The 11619-nt window shown below is 43.7% G+C and overlaps 1 long non-coding RNA gene across 1 annotated transcript in view; it reads left to right on the top strand.

Annotated features, from left to right (window-relative positions):
* Positions 1-11619, top strand: part of LOC103366721 (uncharacterized) — a 93239-nt gene that overhangs the window by 811 nt on the left and 80809 nt on the right. The gene's annotated exons all lie outside the window — the stretch shown is intronic.

Here is an 11619-nt window from a genome sequence, read left to right as displayed (position 1 = left end):
TTTTTTTTTTTTTTTTTTGACCCTAATTCCTCCCTCAGACATGCATGCATTCCACCAACACTGCTAATATTCCTGCACGGATCGATACAAACGCTGCTCTATAACTAAGATAAGGCTCTGATGAATGAACTCCGAGTGGATTTGCATGTGCCCTTGCGAGTGCACCGGGTCATTCTTGTGCACGCTTGCATTGCACGTCTGGTAATGTAGTCGATTGCATAATAGCCCTGGCATTTGGAGTCTTTATAATTACATTTGTGACTGTGCTAGGGCTGCAGCTCTGCTGATCGCTGCCTGCTCTGGTCCCGGATCAGAAAGCATCACTTCTAGTCGGGACATGGTGTACGTTGCATTTTAAAGCTGCCAGGTATGACATTCCCACAGTTAAAAAAAACCCAACAAAAAACTGGTTCATGTTAGACAAACATGACCTCAAAATACAGTACATTTTTGCTCAAAGACAACATTGCCTTGGGAGTTGCCTAGACCGTTGCCAAGGAACACTTGAGCAACACTTCCACTCCCCCCCCCCTCGATGTCCCACGACCCCGACTGACTTGTCAGCGCTCCATCAGACCACGTGAGAATCCGCCGGCTGCACGGTAATCTCGTTGCACGATTGCAGATCATGAATAAATATAATGGTAATAGCTGGCATTAGTGCGTCCGCAGCTGTTTTGTGCGCGAAAGCCTTCATCACCACATTACAGCGACGTAATAATTAAATCACTCAGCAGTGCAAGAAAAAAAAAAAAGAACCCCGCTCCCTCTTTTTTTCAGGGTGTCGATGCTCGGCGGCGCTCGTTTTCACGGGAACGTCTTGCCCCGGCGCTGATGGAAAGTGACAGTCTAAAAGCCGAAACGCTCTTGCAGTTGAATCCATCAAGCTTTTTTGCAACAGACGCACTTCCTCTGCCGCGATGTTTTGAAACGGTGGAAGGATCCGAATGGAGTCACGTGGACTAGATCTTAAAGGCCTTTGCAGGAATTTCGGAAGTTTGAGGTCTCGTTGAAAGTTGCTCCAAACCTGCAATCACGCCGGACTTGCACGGACGCAGGTTTGGAAGGTTCCCAATTCGAACACGTCGTTGTTATCTGAGTGGATATTTTACGGCAAAATCGACTGAAGCGGCTTCATGTCAGATCAGCTGGTGCAGCCCCGCCAGACGCCCACTGTTCATTAATCATTAGCCACCGGTTTAAATCGCAGTGTTCTGTCCCCGGGTTGATCATTAGCCCCGGGCGAGTCCACCTCTCCAGTGTGTTCTCTCAGGATACAGTCGTAAAAAAAGACAAACCATCAGAAACAAGTAGATAAACTCCACCGTTGGACGCTGGTGCTTTATTTTTTTGCTTATTATGTTTTTCCCAGTGTCGAGTGAAAGACTTGCTTCTGGCTGAGTGATTTTGATCGATAAAAAATCAAGAGAGCAATGAAAAAAAAGCCCCATCAGAAGTCCCCAGAGCCCAAGATGATGCGTATGAAGCTGGTGGAACATAACAAAGTCATCATGTGTGTGTTGAGTGGCTCTGGCTCGACGAGAACCTTTTGGGGGTTTTTGGTTGGAAGAAAACGCTCATTTCAGACTAAATGATCAACTTAAACCTGCAAAATATCCACATTACAGTGAAACAAACTGAGATCATTTGAGAGCCTGGAGGCCAGTGTTTAGTCAGTTGACTTCATAAACAAGAAGATAAACTCAACATTCAGACGCTGGAGCTTTGTTTTTGCCTTACTTCAAGCCTTCACGTATAGAATGAAAGCTAATGGGAGAGACTTGCCGCCGGCTGAGTGATGTAACCGGACTGTACAAAGGAACACAAGGATAGTGGATGGATGCAGCCCCATGTGACCTATTCTATATATTCTCTCCTTCTTCCTCCTCCTCCTCCTCGCCTCTCCTTCGCCCTTCCTCCTGGCTGGGGCTCCTTTAGGGGGCCAGAGGTGACCTTCTTCGCTCTCTCCCAGCAGCGAACACCCCAGCGGGCCTCTCTTTTTGTGACCCTCTTCTGTCTGTCTTTCTTCCTGGCCTCCCTTTTTTTTCCCCCCTTCTTCTTCTTCTCTCCTTATACCTCCTCCTCCTCCTCCTCCTCCTCCTTCCCTCTCGACGTCTACTCCCATCCCCTCCTATTCCCCGTGGCGGGGCAGCAGCAGCGCTGAATGCTAAGAAACATAGAGCGTCCACTTATATAACCTCGGCTGTGCAGCTGATGTCCTGGTCTATATCCGCTGTATAATGGTGTCAGAGCTGTCTGGAGAGGCAGAGGGCATGCTGGGTAGACCAATATGTCACGAGCTATTCCTGAACCGAGCGGGGTGAGCCCGAGGTTTTTGCTTGCATTTTTTTTGGCGCTAAAGTGTGAAGATGCAGTTGATTAGACGTGAGCTTTTTAACGACGTATGGATCTAAGGTTGTTGGAACGACATATTTGCAGCTGATTAGCTCCTCGGACGCACCTCCTAGACTACAATTCCCTCGTCTTTACTTTCTGTTTGACCTCAGTTGACTTGAGTGTTGCTTAGCATATAGAGGCAGGGCCCCGAGGCGCTTCGCCATGCTGTCTGTGTTTTCGCCTATGACTAATTAGATCATAGCCCCCATATGCTATAGACTTGTAGGTTGGCTCATAGGATCCATTCATCCAGGGCGAAACGCAGCCAACCACAAAATGTCATCTGATCATCACGGGTTTCTGCACTGAAACTGGGCTAATAGGTCTTTGTGGCCGTGTGAAGTATAGCTCGTGTTTATCGGCGTGGCCGCACCGTTTTTAGCCGTTCGACAAAAGGCGTCCTCATGAAAGGGCGTCTTGTGTGAGAACGTTTGATTCAGTTTATTTTCATTTGAGCAAATAAATTGTCCCCTTTATGCATGAGGACATCAGGCTCAGATGACTAACCGAACATCAAGGCAATGTTTGACCCGATGCGCCTATACATCATTACGCGTCCTAAACAAGTCCAAGCATGACCGGAATCATGACGGAATCGGAAAGATTTGGGCGACGCTGCACGGTATCGCTCGCTAATTGTGTTCGCACTCAGTGATATATCATAAGCAAACGTATGGACGCAGTAATTCAATCCCGTCAGAGCCGCTTCACGTACTTCTTATTAACTAACAAGTTGCCCGCACAATACCACAGCCTGTTTGTGGTTCCAGTTACGAAAATTAATTTCAGGGCTGAAACTATTTTTATAGCTGAACAATCGGATGGTTATTTTGCTTTTTAAATGTGCAGCGCTGCAGCTAGCAATTACAGATTTAGTTGTTTGGGCTATAAAATGTCAGAAAAATAGTGACATTCAGAGTTTTGTTCACGACCCAAAAGCATTCAATTTACTGCCACATAGGAGGAAAGAAACCAGAAAATGTTCACTTTTAACCCATTGTTTCCATACACAGCCTGCAGATCAACCTAAAAAAATCCCAAAACCTTTGGAGATGTGGAGTGTTTGCACCTAGAAATGCAGAATATTTAGATTTTGCAGAATCTGGTTCAAGCAAATGGTTTATTTTGTAGCATTTTTGCTAAATATTACAATTTCAAATGTGGAATTGACTGAAAATCGAACAAATATTTCTGTTTTTGGAGTTTCTGGCTCTGACAGATTTGGGAACTTTCAAACCAAGCCGGCAGTTTTTGAGTTTCTGAGTCGTTATGAGATGGAATCAGAGAATTTTAACATTTCTCTCCTTTGAAAAGTCACTCAAACCGATTCATCTACTCCATTAATTATTACAGCTCTAATAAAATGCTTAAAAAAAAGGCCAAATATAATTTATAGAAACTCACTGCAATGATAGAAAATACAAAGAAGCAGCAGATATTGACGTTTAAGCATTTCGTTGTTGAATTCCTCATAATCCAGCTGTTGTTTCTGCAGGGCTTGATGATGCATGCAATTAAAAATCTATGAAGGTGGAGTTATTAGATTCCTCCTCCTCCTCCTCAAAAACAAAAAAAAGAAAAGTGCGAGCGGATGTGTAAATGCCGCGGCAATAATAAAAAAGTAATGTGTCCTCCGTCCCGGCTGCCAATAAAGGGAACTCTAGGCTGTTTCCTGCTGTAATATCTGGCACGCAGAGTCATGGCAGCTCCGGCAACTGGCAATTCAAACCTCATTAGCAGAGAAGAATGAGGCTAACCTTCCAGCGTGACGTCGCGAGCCGGTTTGTGTTGCATTCGGAGGCTCCGTGTGAAGCCCCGGCCGCTGATAAGCATGCTGTCATGGCGAACACGACAAGAGATTATCTGCACCGGTCTTCAGTCGGACCACTGGGGGTCCTGCTGCCTTTGAGATACTGTAACAGCCCGTCCAGCACGCCGACGCGCCGACGTCTGATGCATTACATCAGATGTCAGGCGGCGGGCTCCGAGCTCGTGGGGTTTTCTTTTTTTTCTTTCTTTCTGTCGTAGCCACTCCCTTTCTCTTAGTTTCATTTTATCCTCTGTGGCTTTTTCTTTCAGTTGTTTCTGTTGAGCGGCGGTTTCCACGCAGATGTCTTTCTCGCCACTCTCCTCCTCCTTAAGCCTCCAAATTATCAGGGGAAAATAACTTGTAAAAATGCCCTTTACTGGCCAGAAAGAGTGTTTTTACACGGCCGCCCTTCTCTCTTATTAACACCAGTCGGCTTTGGCTCTTGCCAGGGTACGACCGGGGCCACTCACAACTGGCTTTTCATCAACGGGAATACTTGGCACCGAGGCTCCCAAGGTTTATTTTTGCCAGGGTTGAAGCGGAGCACTTTACGAGGAGGAGTCCATCCGACATTTGCTGGCGCTCGGACCGCTTTCGCTCGCTGCGAGAGAGCCGCTCGGGTTTATGCAGGAATCAAGTCGCTGCACATTTGCAGACATGTTAAACAGCGAGACGGCAAAGCGGCTTCTTTTTTACCTTCTTCCAACTCTGCCGTAAACACCGAGGCCTTGTGGAATACACGTGCGCTCCTTTTCATGTGGATTTGAGATTAAACAAAGCAATAACAATTTCGGCGTTCGCGTCCCCGAGGCAGATGATAATCAGTTTATAATCAGAGTTCCCTGGAGGAATTAATGCGTTTGATTACGAGCGGGGTTTGTGTTTGGCCACCGAAAATAAAAGTAATAAAAGATAATTGGAGATTTACTTTAAATTGATAGCTGTTGTTTTGGATGCGGAGTCGGATTATTTATTATTAGATTCTGGATGTAGCTACATGGAACACACACGTAAAGACAAAAAATTGCTTCTGAAGACTTCCAGTGCCAGCTCTGCTCATTTCACAGTAGTTAAGCTGTCTTAAGTTTAAGAACTTTCTGGGCGTTTTCTGCTTCTGTCACATTTTTATTCACTGTGGGCTCAGTTTTTACGGCAATATAAAGTCCTGCTACCTCTATGGAAACACAACAACCATGACGAGAAGTAAAGAGAACTCAGAACTAGTTCTTGCGCAGTAGAACAAAGTTATAGTGCCATAAATCATAGAAACCATAAAAGTTTAATTAGTTCGATTTTTCATTTTGCCAAAAATTTAAAAAGCCTGACATCACAATTTACACCAATTTACACCAATTTACACCAGTTTCCCACGCGCCCAGTGGTGTTCCTTAGAAAGAAGGTGGCTGCACACTATAGATGCTTTAGCGCTTATATTCTTAATTTGTTAATTCGTTTCTATTCTTGTCTTCTGTCGCAAAACTCGTGAATCTTGATCTGCTCCGTGGAAACACAGCCTGCAGTTCAACCCAGTCCTGCTAAAAAATGTCTGAATTTTCCTTTAATGACTTCAAGTCACAGCAGACTAACCAGTTGCCTTCCGGTTGCTCTAAGGAATGAAGAATTTTTAGTTTTTAACAGAATCTGTTTAACGTAAACGCCTGTTTTTCTGCAAGTTTTTAAACAAACCGTGTCAAGTAAAGTAGCTTGGATGTGGTTAATTTTGCTCTAAGGCAGCGGTTCCCAACCACCGGGCCGCGGGTCATTTGGTACCGGGCCGCACAGATGGAATAAAAACGTTTTATTGGTTTATTTTTATTTCCAGCGGAGTCTGCAGGTTGTTTTATTTTTCCCGTCACTTCCGTTTGTGTTCGTTTCCCGTCATTTGACTGTCAGTTTTTATGTCCGGCTGCTAAACGAAGCCGTCAGTCAAAAACAAACGTCTCAGGAGAGCTGCTTTGGAAAGTGGGAGAGACTTAATACTGAGACAGGAGAAAAAGTAAACATGTTAAGCAATAAGAAAGTAATTTTATTTATTTATGAAACTTTTCAATAGAAAAAAAAACAATTATTATTTATGTGCGTAATGACCGGTCCGTAGAAACATTTCTTGCTTAAAACCGGTCCGTGGTGCAAAAAAGGTTGAAGACCGCTGCTTTAGTGCTCATATTCTTAACTTGTTCATTCGTTTCTGTACTTGTCTTCTGTCGAAAAACTCCTGAATCTTGATCTGCTCCGTGGAAACACAGCCTGCAGTTCAACCCAGGCCTGCTAAAAAATGTCTGAATTTTCCATTAATGTCTTCAAGTCACAGCAGACTAACCAGTAGCCTTCTGGTTGCTCTAAGGAATGAAGAATTTGTAGTTTTTAACAGAATCTGTTTAACGTAAACGCCTGTTTTTCTGCAGGTTTTTGAACTATAATGTTTTTTTTTTAGCTTAGATGTGGTTAATTTTGCAAACCAAACAACAAATCGCAGATGTGTCGTTCATGGAGTGTTAGAAAGTTCAAAACTGGCCTATTTTTTCTGTTTTTAATGTTTGTGGCTCTGATAAATGGTGTAATTTTGGTGATTTTTTAAAAAACAAACAAAAAAAACCTGCCTTTAGAACGTGCCAGTGGATTTCGTCCTTCAGAGGGTTTGAAACCGTCCAACTGTAGATGTTGGGACACCAGATTAAGACCGTCTCGCTTGAGAAGTGGGACTATTTCTTTGTAACACCACACATTTATATAATTTACTGTACTGTGTAATCATTATTACAATCAACCACCTCCCGGCGGTGGAGGAAAGCACTGCTAATGGCTTTAATGATTAAGTCAATAGAGCTACAATGCACACGATAAGAAAAAAAAAAAAGACAAAACTGCTGTATTGCTTCCACTTGGAAATTTTCCACGCTCCAACATATCTGCTCCGGTAATGAATAACTCAGAGCAAAGAGATGCTTATAAAACCCCACAATTAGACGTTTGGCCCCGACCCAAGCCCTGCTACGGTGACTCTGCGCTTCCGACGTTTACTGTACGTCGGTCAGCCTTTCATTACTGCAGGAGAAGGGATGAATACTTTGACCTTTTTTATCCCATCAGTGTTTAATGCCTGTGCTTGCACGCTGCTCTCCAACAGAACTCAAGCAGGATTACTCCTTTTGAGGAACCAGACTTCTCCATAAACCCACCACCGCTTTGGATTCCTCCCGAACCCGCGAATTAGGAGCCGGATAAATGATCGTCTACGGAGAAGCGGGAGTTTTTTTATTGCTCCCTGTTTTGTAATCTGTCACGCTCGAGGAAACTGGGATGGGCTTGTTCCAACGCCTGATGGTTTGGCAAGCTTTGAAACGCCACCTCTTGATCATTTTTATTTTTATTTTTTTATGTCGGGATTGGGGTTAAGGCCGCTACTTATGAGAGACACTTACAGGACTCTCGCAGCGCGGCGATGCAGCTACATTTACAATTACAAGACCCAAAATAAAGACCTCTGGTTCCACAGTTGGCCTTCAGAATAGAAGCGCAGCTTTTCATTAGGACCACGGCTTTTCACTCCAGACACTGTGGAATCGCGAGCGTCGGAGGCCGTAGTTTGCTCGTTCGACAGACTTCTACGGATTAACACACGGGTTTTGTTAGACAAACATTCGTCGATACCACTGCCGCCGTCTGCATTTCAATGGGACGTACATTTGGTATAGTAGCGAGTATTTCTCAGCATTTGTAGTGGTGGTACTTGGAGTGGCCGACATTGGACGTTATCAGTAGTTAATGTTTACAGCTGCTATCAAGCGCTGGGTGACATCGTGGAAAAACTGATGATGCTTATCAGTGATCTTTATTTGCTAGTGTTTAAGGTTTAATTTGAATTTTTAACCACTTATTCCTATTCATTTAAGTACATAAAAATAAATAGGAACAAGGAATTAACCCCAAAGTGAAGTCGCTGCTGCAGGACCCCGACGTCAAGTCCGTCAGGTTTGGAAGCAAGTTGCAAGAGCTGCTTAGATGGAGGTTGTGTTGGGATTGTGGGTGTTTTTTTTTGATCGTGAAGTCCATCTTGCAAACACCCATCCCGCCGGCCACAGCCTCCACCAGGGCCGGTCGGGAGGTTCGGACAGGGTTTCCACAGACTAGCAGGCCTCGGAAGACCCGTGAAGAGTGGACGGCATTATGAGGAGTTCTAGTCTGTTTCTGAGTCAGGAATGTGTTGGTTAATGCAACTTTGTGTGCTTTCACGCTCAAACTGCTCAACTCTGCCTCCATTATTGCCATTTCAAGTCAAGCGTTGCTACCTATCCATCAGTTTTATCCCAACGTTTCGACGTCTTCGACCACTTGCGAGCTGGTTCTCACCGTAGACCACAGTCTGGTTTTCTCACGCTCCAAATTACAACATAGTTCTGACGAAATTAAAGGTTAAAGTAGTAGAGTGTCTCCATCCACACCCCGGCTGCTGCAGAAGCACTCCTTAGGGTACGAATACCACGCGATGGGAATCATTTTAAAGCTGCAAGGCTGGCGTGTGCAAACCCCGTCATTATTCATATTGGTCGATGAAGGCTTGAAACACTGAGAGGCAGGTAGCGCCTGTAAAGCTAAAAGGCTAGCTTCACTTGAAGGTATTACTTTAAATACTTTACAAATGTTGTTTAATGTACATTACAGAAGCATTATGTGTTGTTTCTGCAGCTTCCAGTGGACGAGGCGCTTCAATATGTTTATCCCACTGCAAGAGTTTTGCATTTTGATCAGTTTCACAAAATCTTTATTTATTCCAAATTACGTCCGGTGGAAAAATAAAACCGTCACGTCATAAAACAGGTTTTAAAAGACAAATAAAAACATAACTCACTGTGCGTAAAAGCCGATGCGGTGCTTTAAAGAGATAAAAGGCAGTTCAAAGGAAATAAAAGCTCGAGTAAAATCAGGAGCGGCTCTCTTGTTAAGTAGGTTTTAAACATATTTATGCATCTTTGTCTGCAAAAATATCGATAAAAACCCCCCATGTTGTGCGTCCCTGCAGGGCACGTCTTATTAAGAAATAATGAGGCATTTTAAAACGTCATTAAAGTTTAGGGATTGTGTTCTGGTCGCTCCTTTTCTTTCTTTCTTTCTTTGCTCGGCCCTCTTATCTATTCACAACAAGCTGCTTCCTCAACTGGAGAATGGCCTAGATTTTGGTCACACGTCTGGTTTTCACAGCGGTCGAGTCACACCTCTGTCTGACTGGGCCGAGTGCGTCTGTGAGCGCCAGATATTTTCCTCCTCCTCCTCCTCCCCGGGCCGAAGAATTAGACTTTGGTTTGTGTTATGACTGTCTGCCAGGGTTAAAGATCACTCGGGAGTTGTAGTTGATCGTCTTTGAAGTGTGACTGACCCGCCAACGCTGCTTTCTGGAAACTTTCCTCCTCTTTAACATCACATTTCCACACTGTTCTCATCTCATTCACACCCCCCCAGTAGTTATTTTCCTTCCTCTGATTATTATTACACCGATGCATTTGACGGAAAGTCGGTTCGGGGGCATTGATGGAATCGCTCGTGCCAGTCGCGATCGAATAACCGGAAATTGCGCGTCATTATATTTGCAGCTGCAGGTGGGCACACGCTGGAGAGGCTTGTTTGAAGCAGGAAATGCAAGTGAGTCACCTTTTTTTTCGATTGCTTGTGACGAATCTTCCTGTGTTTGTCATCTCGCCTTGATTATTATCTCCCGTCGGCGCTGACACGTTGGCACACTTGTTGCCGGTTTGATGGTGTTATTTTTTTTGGTGATTAAAGGAAATCTCAAAGAAAGAAAGATGATTAATGAACGAGGGATGCGATTAATATACATCCATATAAATATTTTCAGCTTGCGCTCCGTCAACATCTTCAAGAATCTTCACCCACCTGCAGAACGTTACTAGAAAGGATCAGCCGTGACCTTTGTGGCCTTTTTTTCTTTTTAAATCCGGCTCCACTCGCTGATGCTTCCTGTCCATATCGATTTAACCTTTTAAACCCATTATAACAAACTCGTACCGTGCTGCTAAAGCCCCCGATGCTCTCCCTTATCACGCCGTCTCGTAGGAACCCATAAAATTTTTACGCGCGAACCAATTAATCGTAAAAAAAATAATAATAAATTGATAAACGGGGGATTAATCAGTAATGAAAATCTAATAATTAGCCGCAGCCCTTTACGACGTTGGAATAGGAGGATTTTTGCAGAGCTGCTGCTGGAAAAAAAAATAAAGCGTGCAATTTATTTATTTTAAAACATTAGTTTTGGAATTTCAAACCCGGTGGTTTGTGTGGAAGCTGCGCGCTGGACTGTTAAAAGAGCAAATTTGTTCAGCTCCAGGTGTGGAAATTGCAAATAATCACACAAAAGATCAGAGTAGGCAGCTCTGTGCTTCACAGTCTGCACCCGAAAACAATAAAAAAAGAAGAAAAAAAAAGTTGCACGACTTATCGCAGCAGCAAACTGTGTAGAAAGATTTCATTTGTGATGTGCAAGGAGACAGAAAAAACTTTATTCTGCATGCCTTGTTTTAAAAAAATCATCAGAAATAAACCATTTTTGCAAACAAGATTCTGTAAAAAACAAAGAATTCTGATTTTTTCTGCCGATCCGGGAAGCTTTCAGTGACTCAGCAGCGACTAACAGTCACGTGGCAAAAATTTGGAGACTTTTCAGCTGAACTGCAGGCTGTGTTTGCCTAAAACGTACAGGAGACGACTGTGGAGACAACAGAAGAACGTAAATAGTGAATTGGCTGTGGCATGTTGAGCCCCAGTTGATTTTTCCAGTGTAGGTAACATTAATATGCACTCAAAAAAATGTCATACATGTTGATTTTATGTTTTTTTCATTTTTGTAAAATAAATAATCACAGAAATTCAAGTTTCGTTTTTCCTTTTTTTGGTATTGTATGGCTCTGTCGCTGTACCGTCCTGCACTGAAGACATGTTTGAGTTATTTTTCCTTCTGCTCATGGTTTCCATAGAGGAGCTGGACTTTATGTTGAAGTAAAAAAAAAAAACGCTGGCGATTTTCAGTTTGTTATCATGAATCTGTAATCGAACCTTTAACACGGAGCAATTAGCGGTTTAAAAAGCCTCACTGGTGGCTATCACTTTACCAAGTCTTTTGCTCTACATGCGATCTAGATATTATCACCTGCTTGGAAAGAGTCGTCTTTTTTTTTGTTTTTTTTTAACCCGGGCTTCATTTTGCTTGGAACACCTTCAAGGACAGTTTAGTCGTATAAAGTATAGATGACAGCAGCCGCCGGAGAGCCAGCGAGCGCGTTTCATCTCTACCTGTTAGTGTTTCCAGCCAAGCAGAGGGATGGAGAGCTTTCGCGCTGGGAGGTCCAGAATGCAAAGTTAATGCCAAGCGCCCCGAGGCAGAGTGTGTGTGTGTGTGT

Source organism: Stegastes partitus, unplaced genomic scaffold, assembly GCF_000690725.1.
Source record: "Stegastes partitus isolate 25-593 unplaced genomic scaffold, Stegastes_partitus-1.0.2 Scaffold969, whole genome shotgun sequence".
NCBI lineage: Eukaryota > Metazoa > Chordata > Actinopteri > Pomacentridae > Stegastes > Stegastes partitus.
This window is presented reverse-complemented; position numbering and strand designations above follow the sequence as displayed.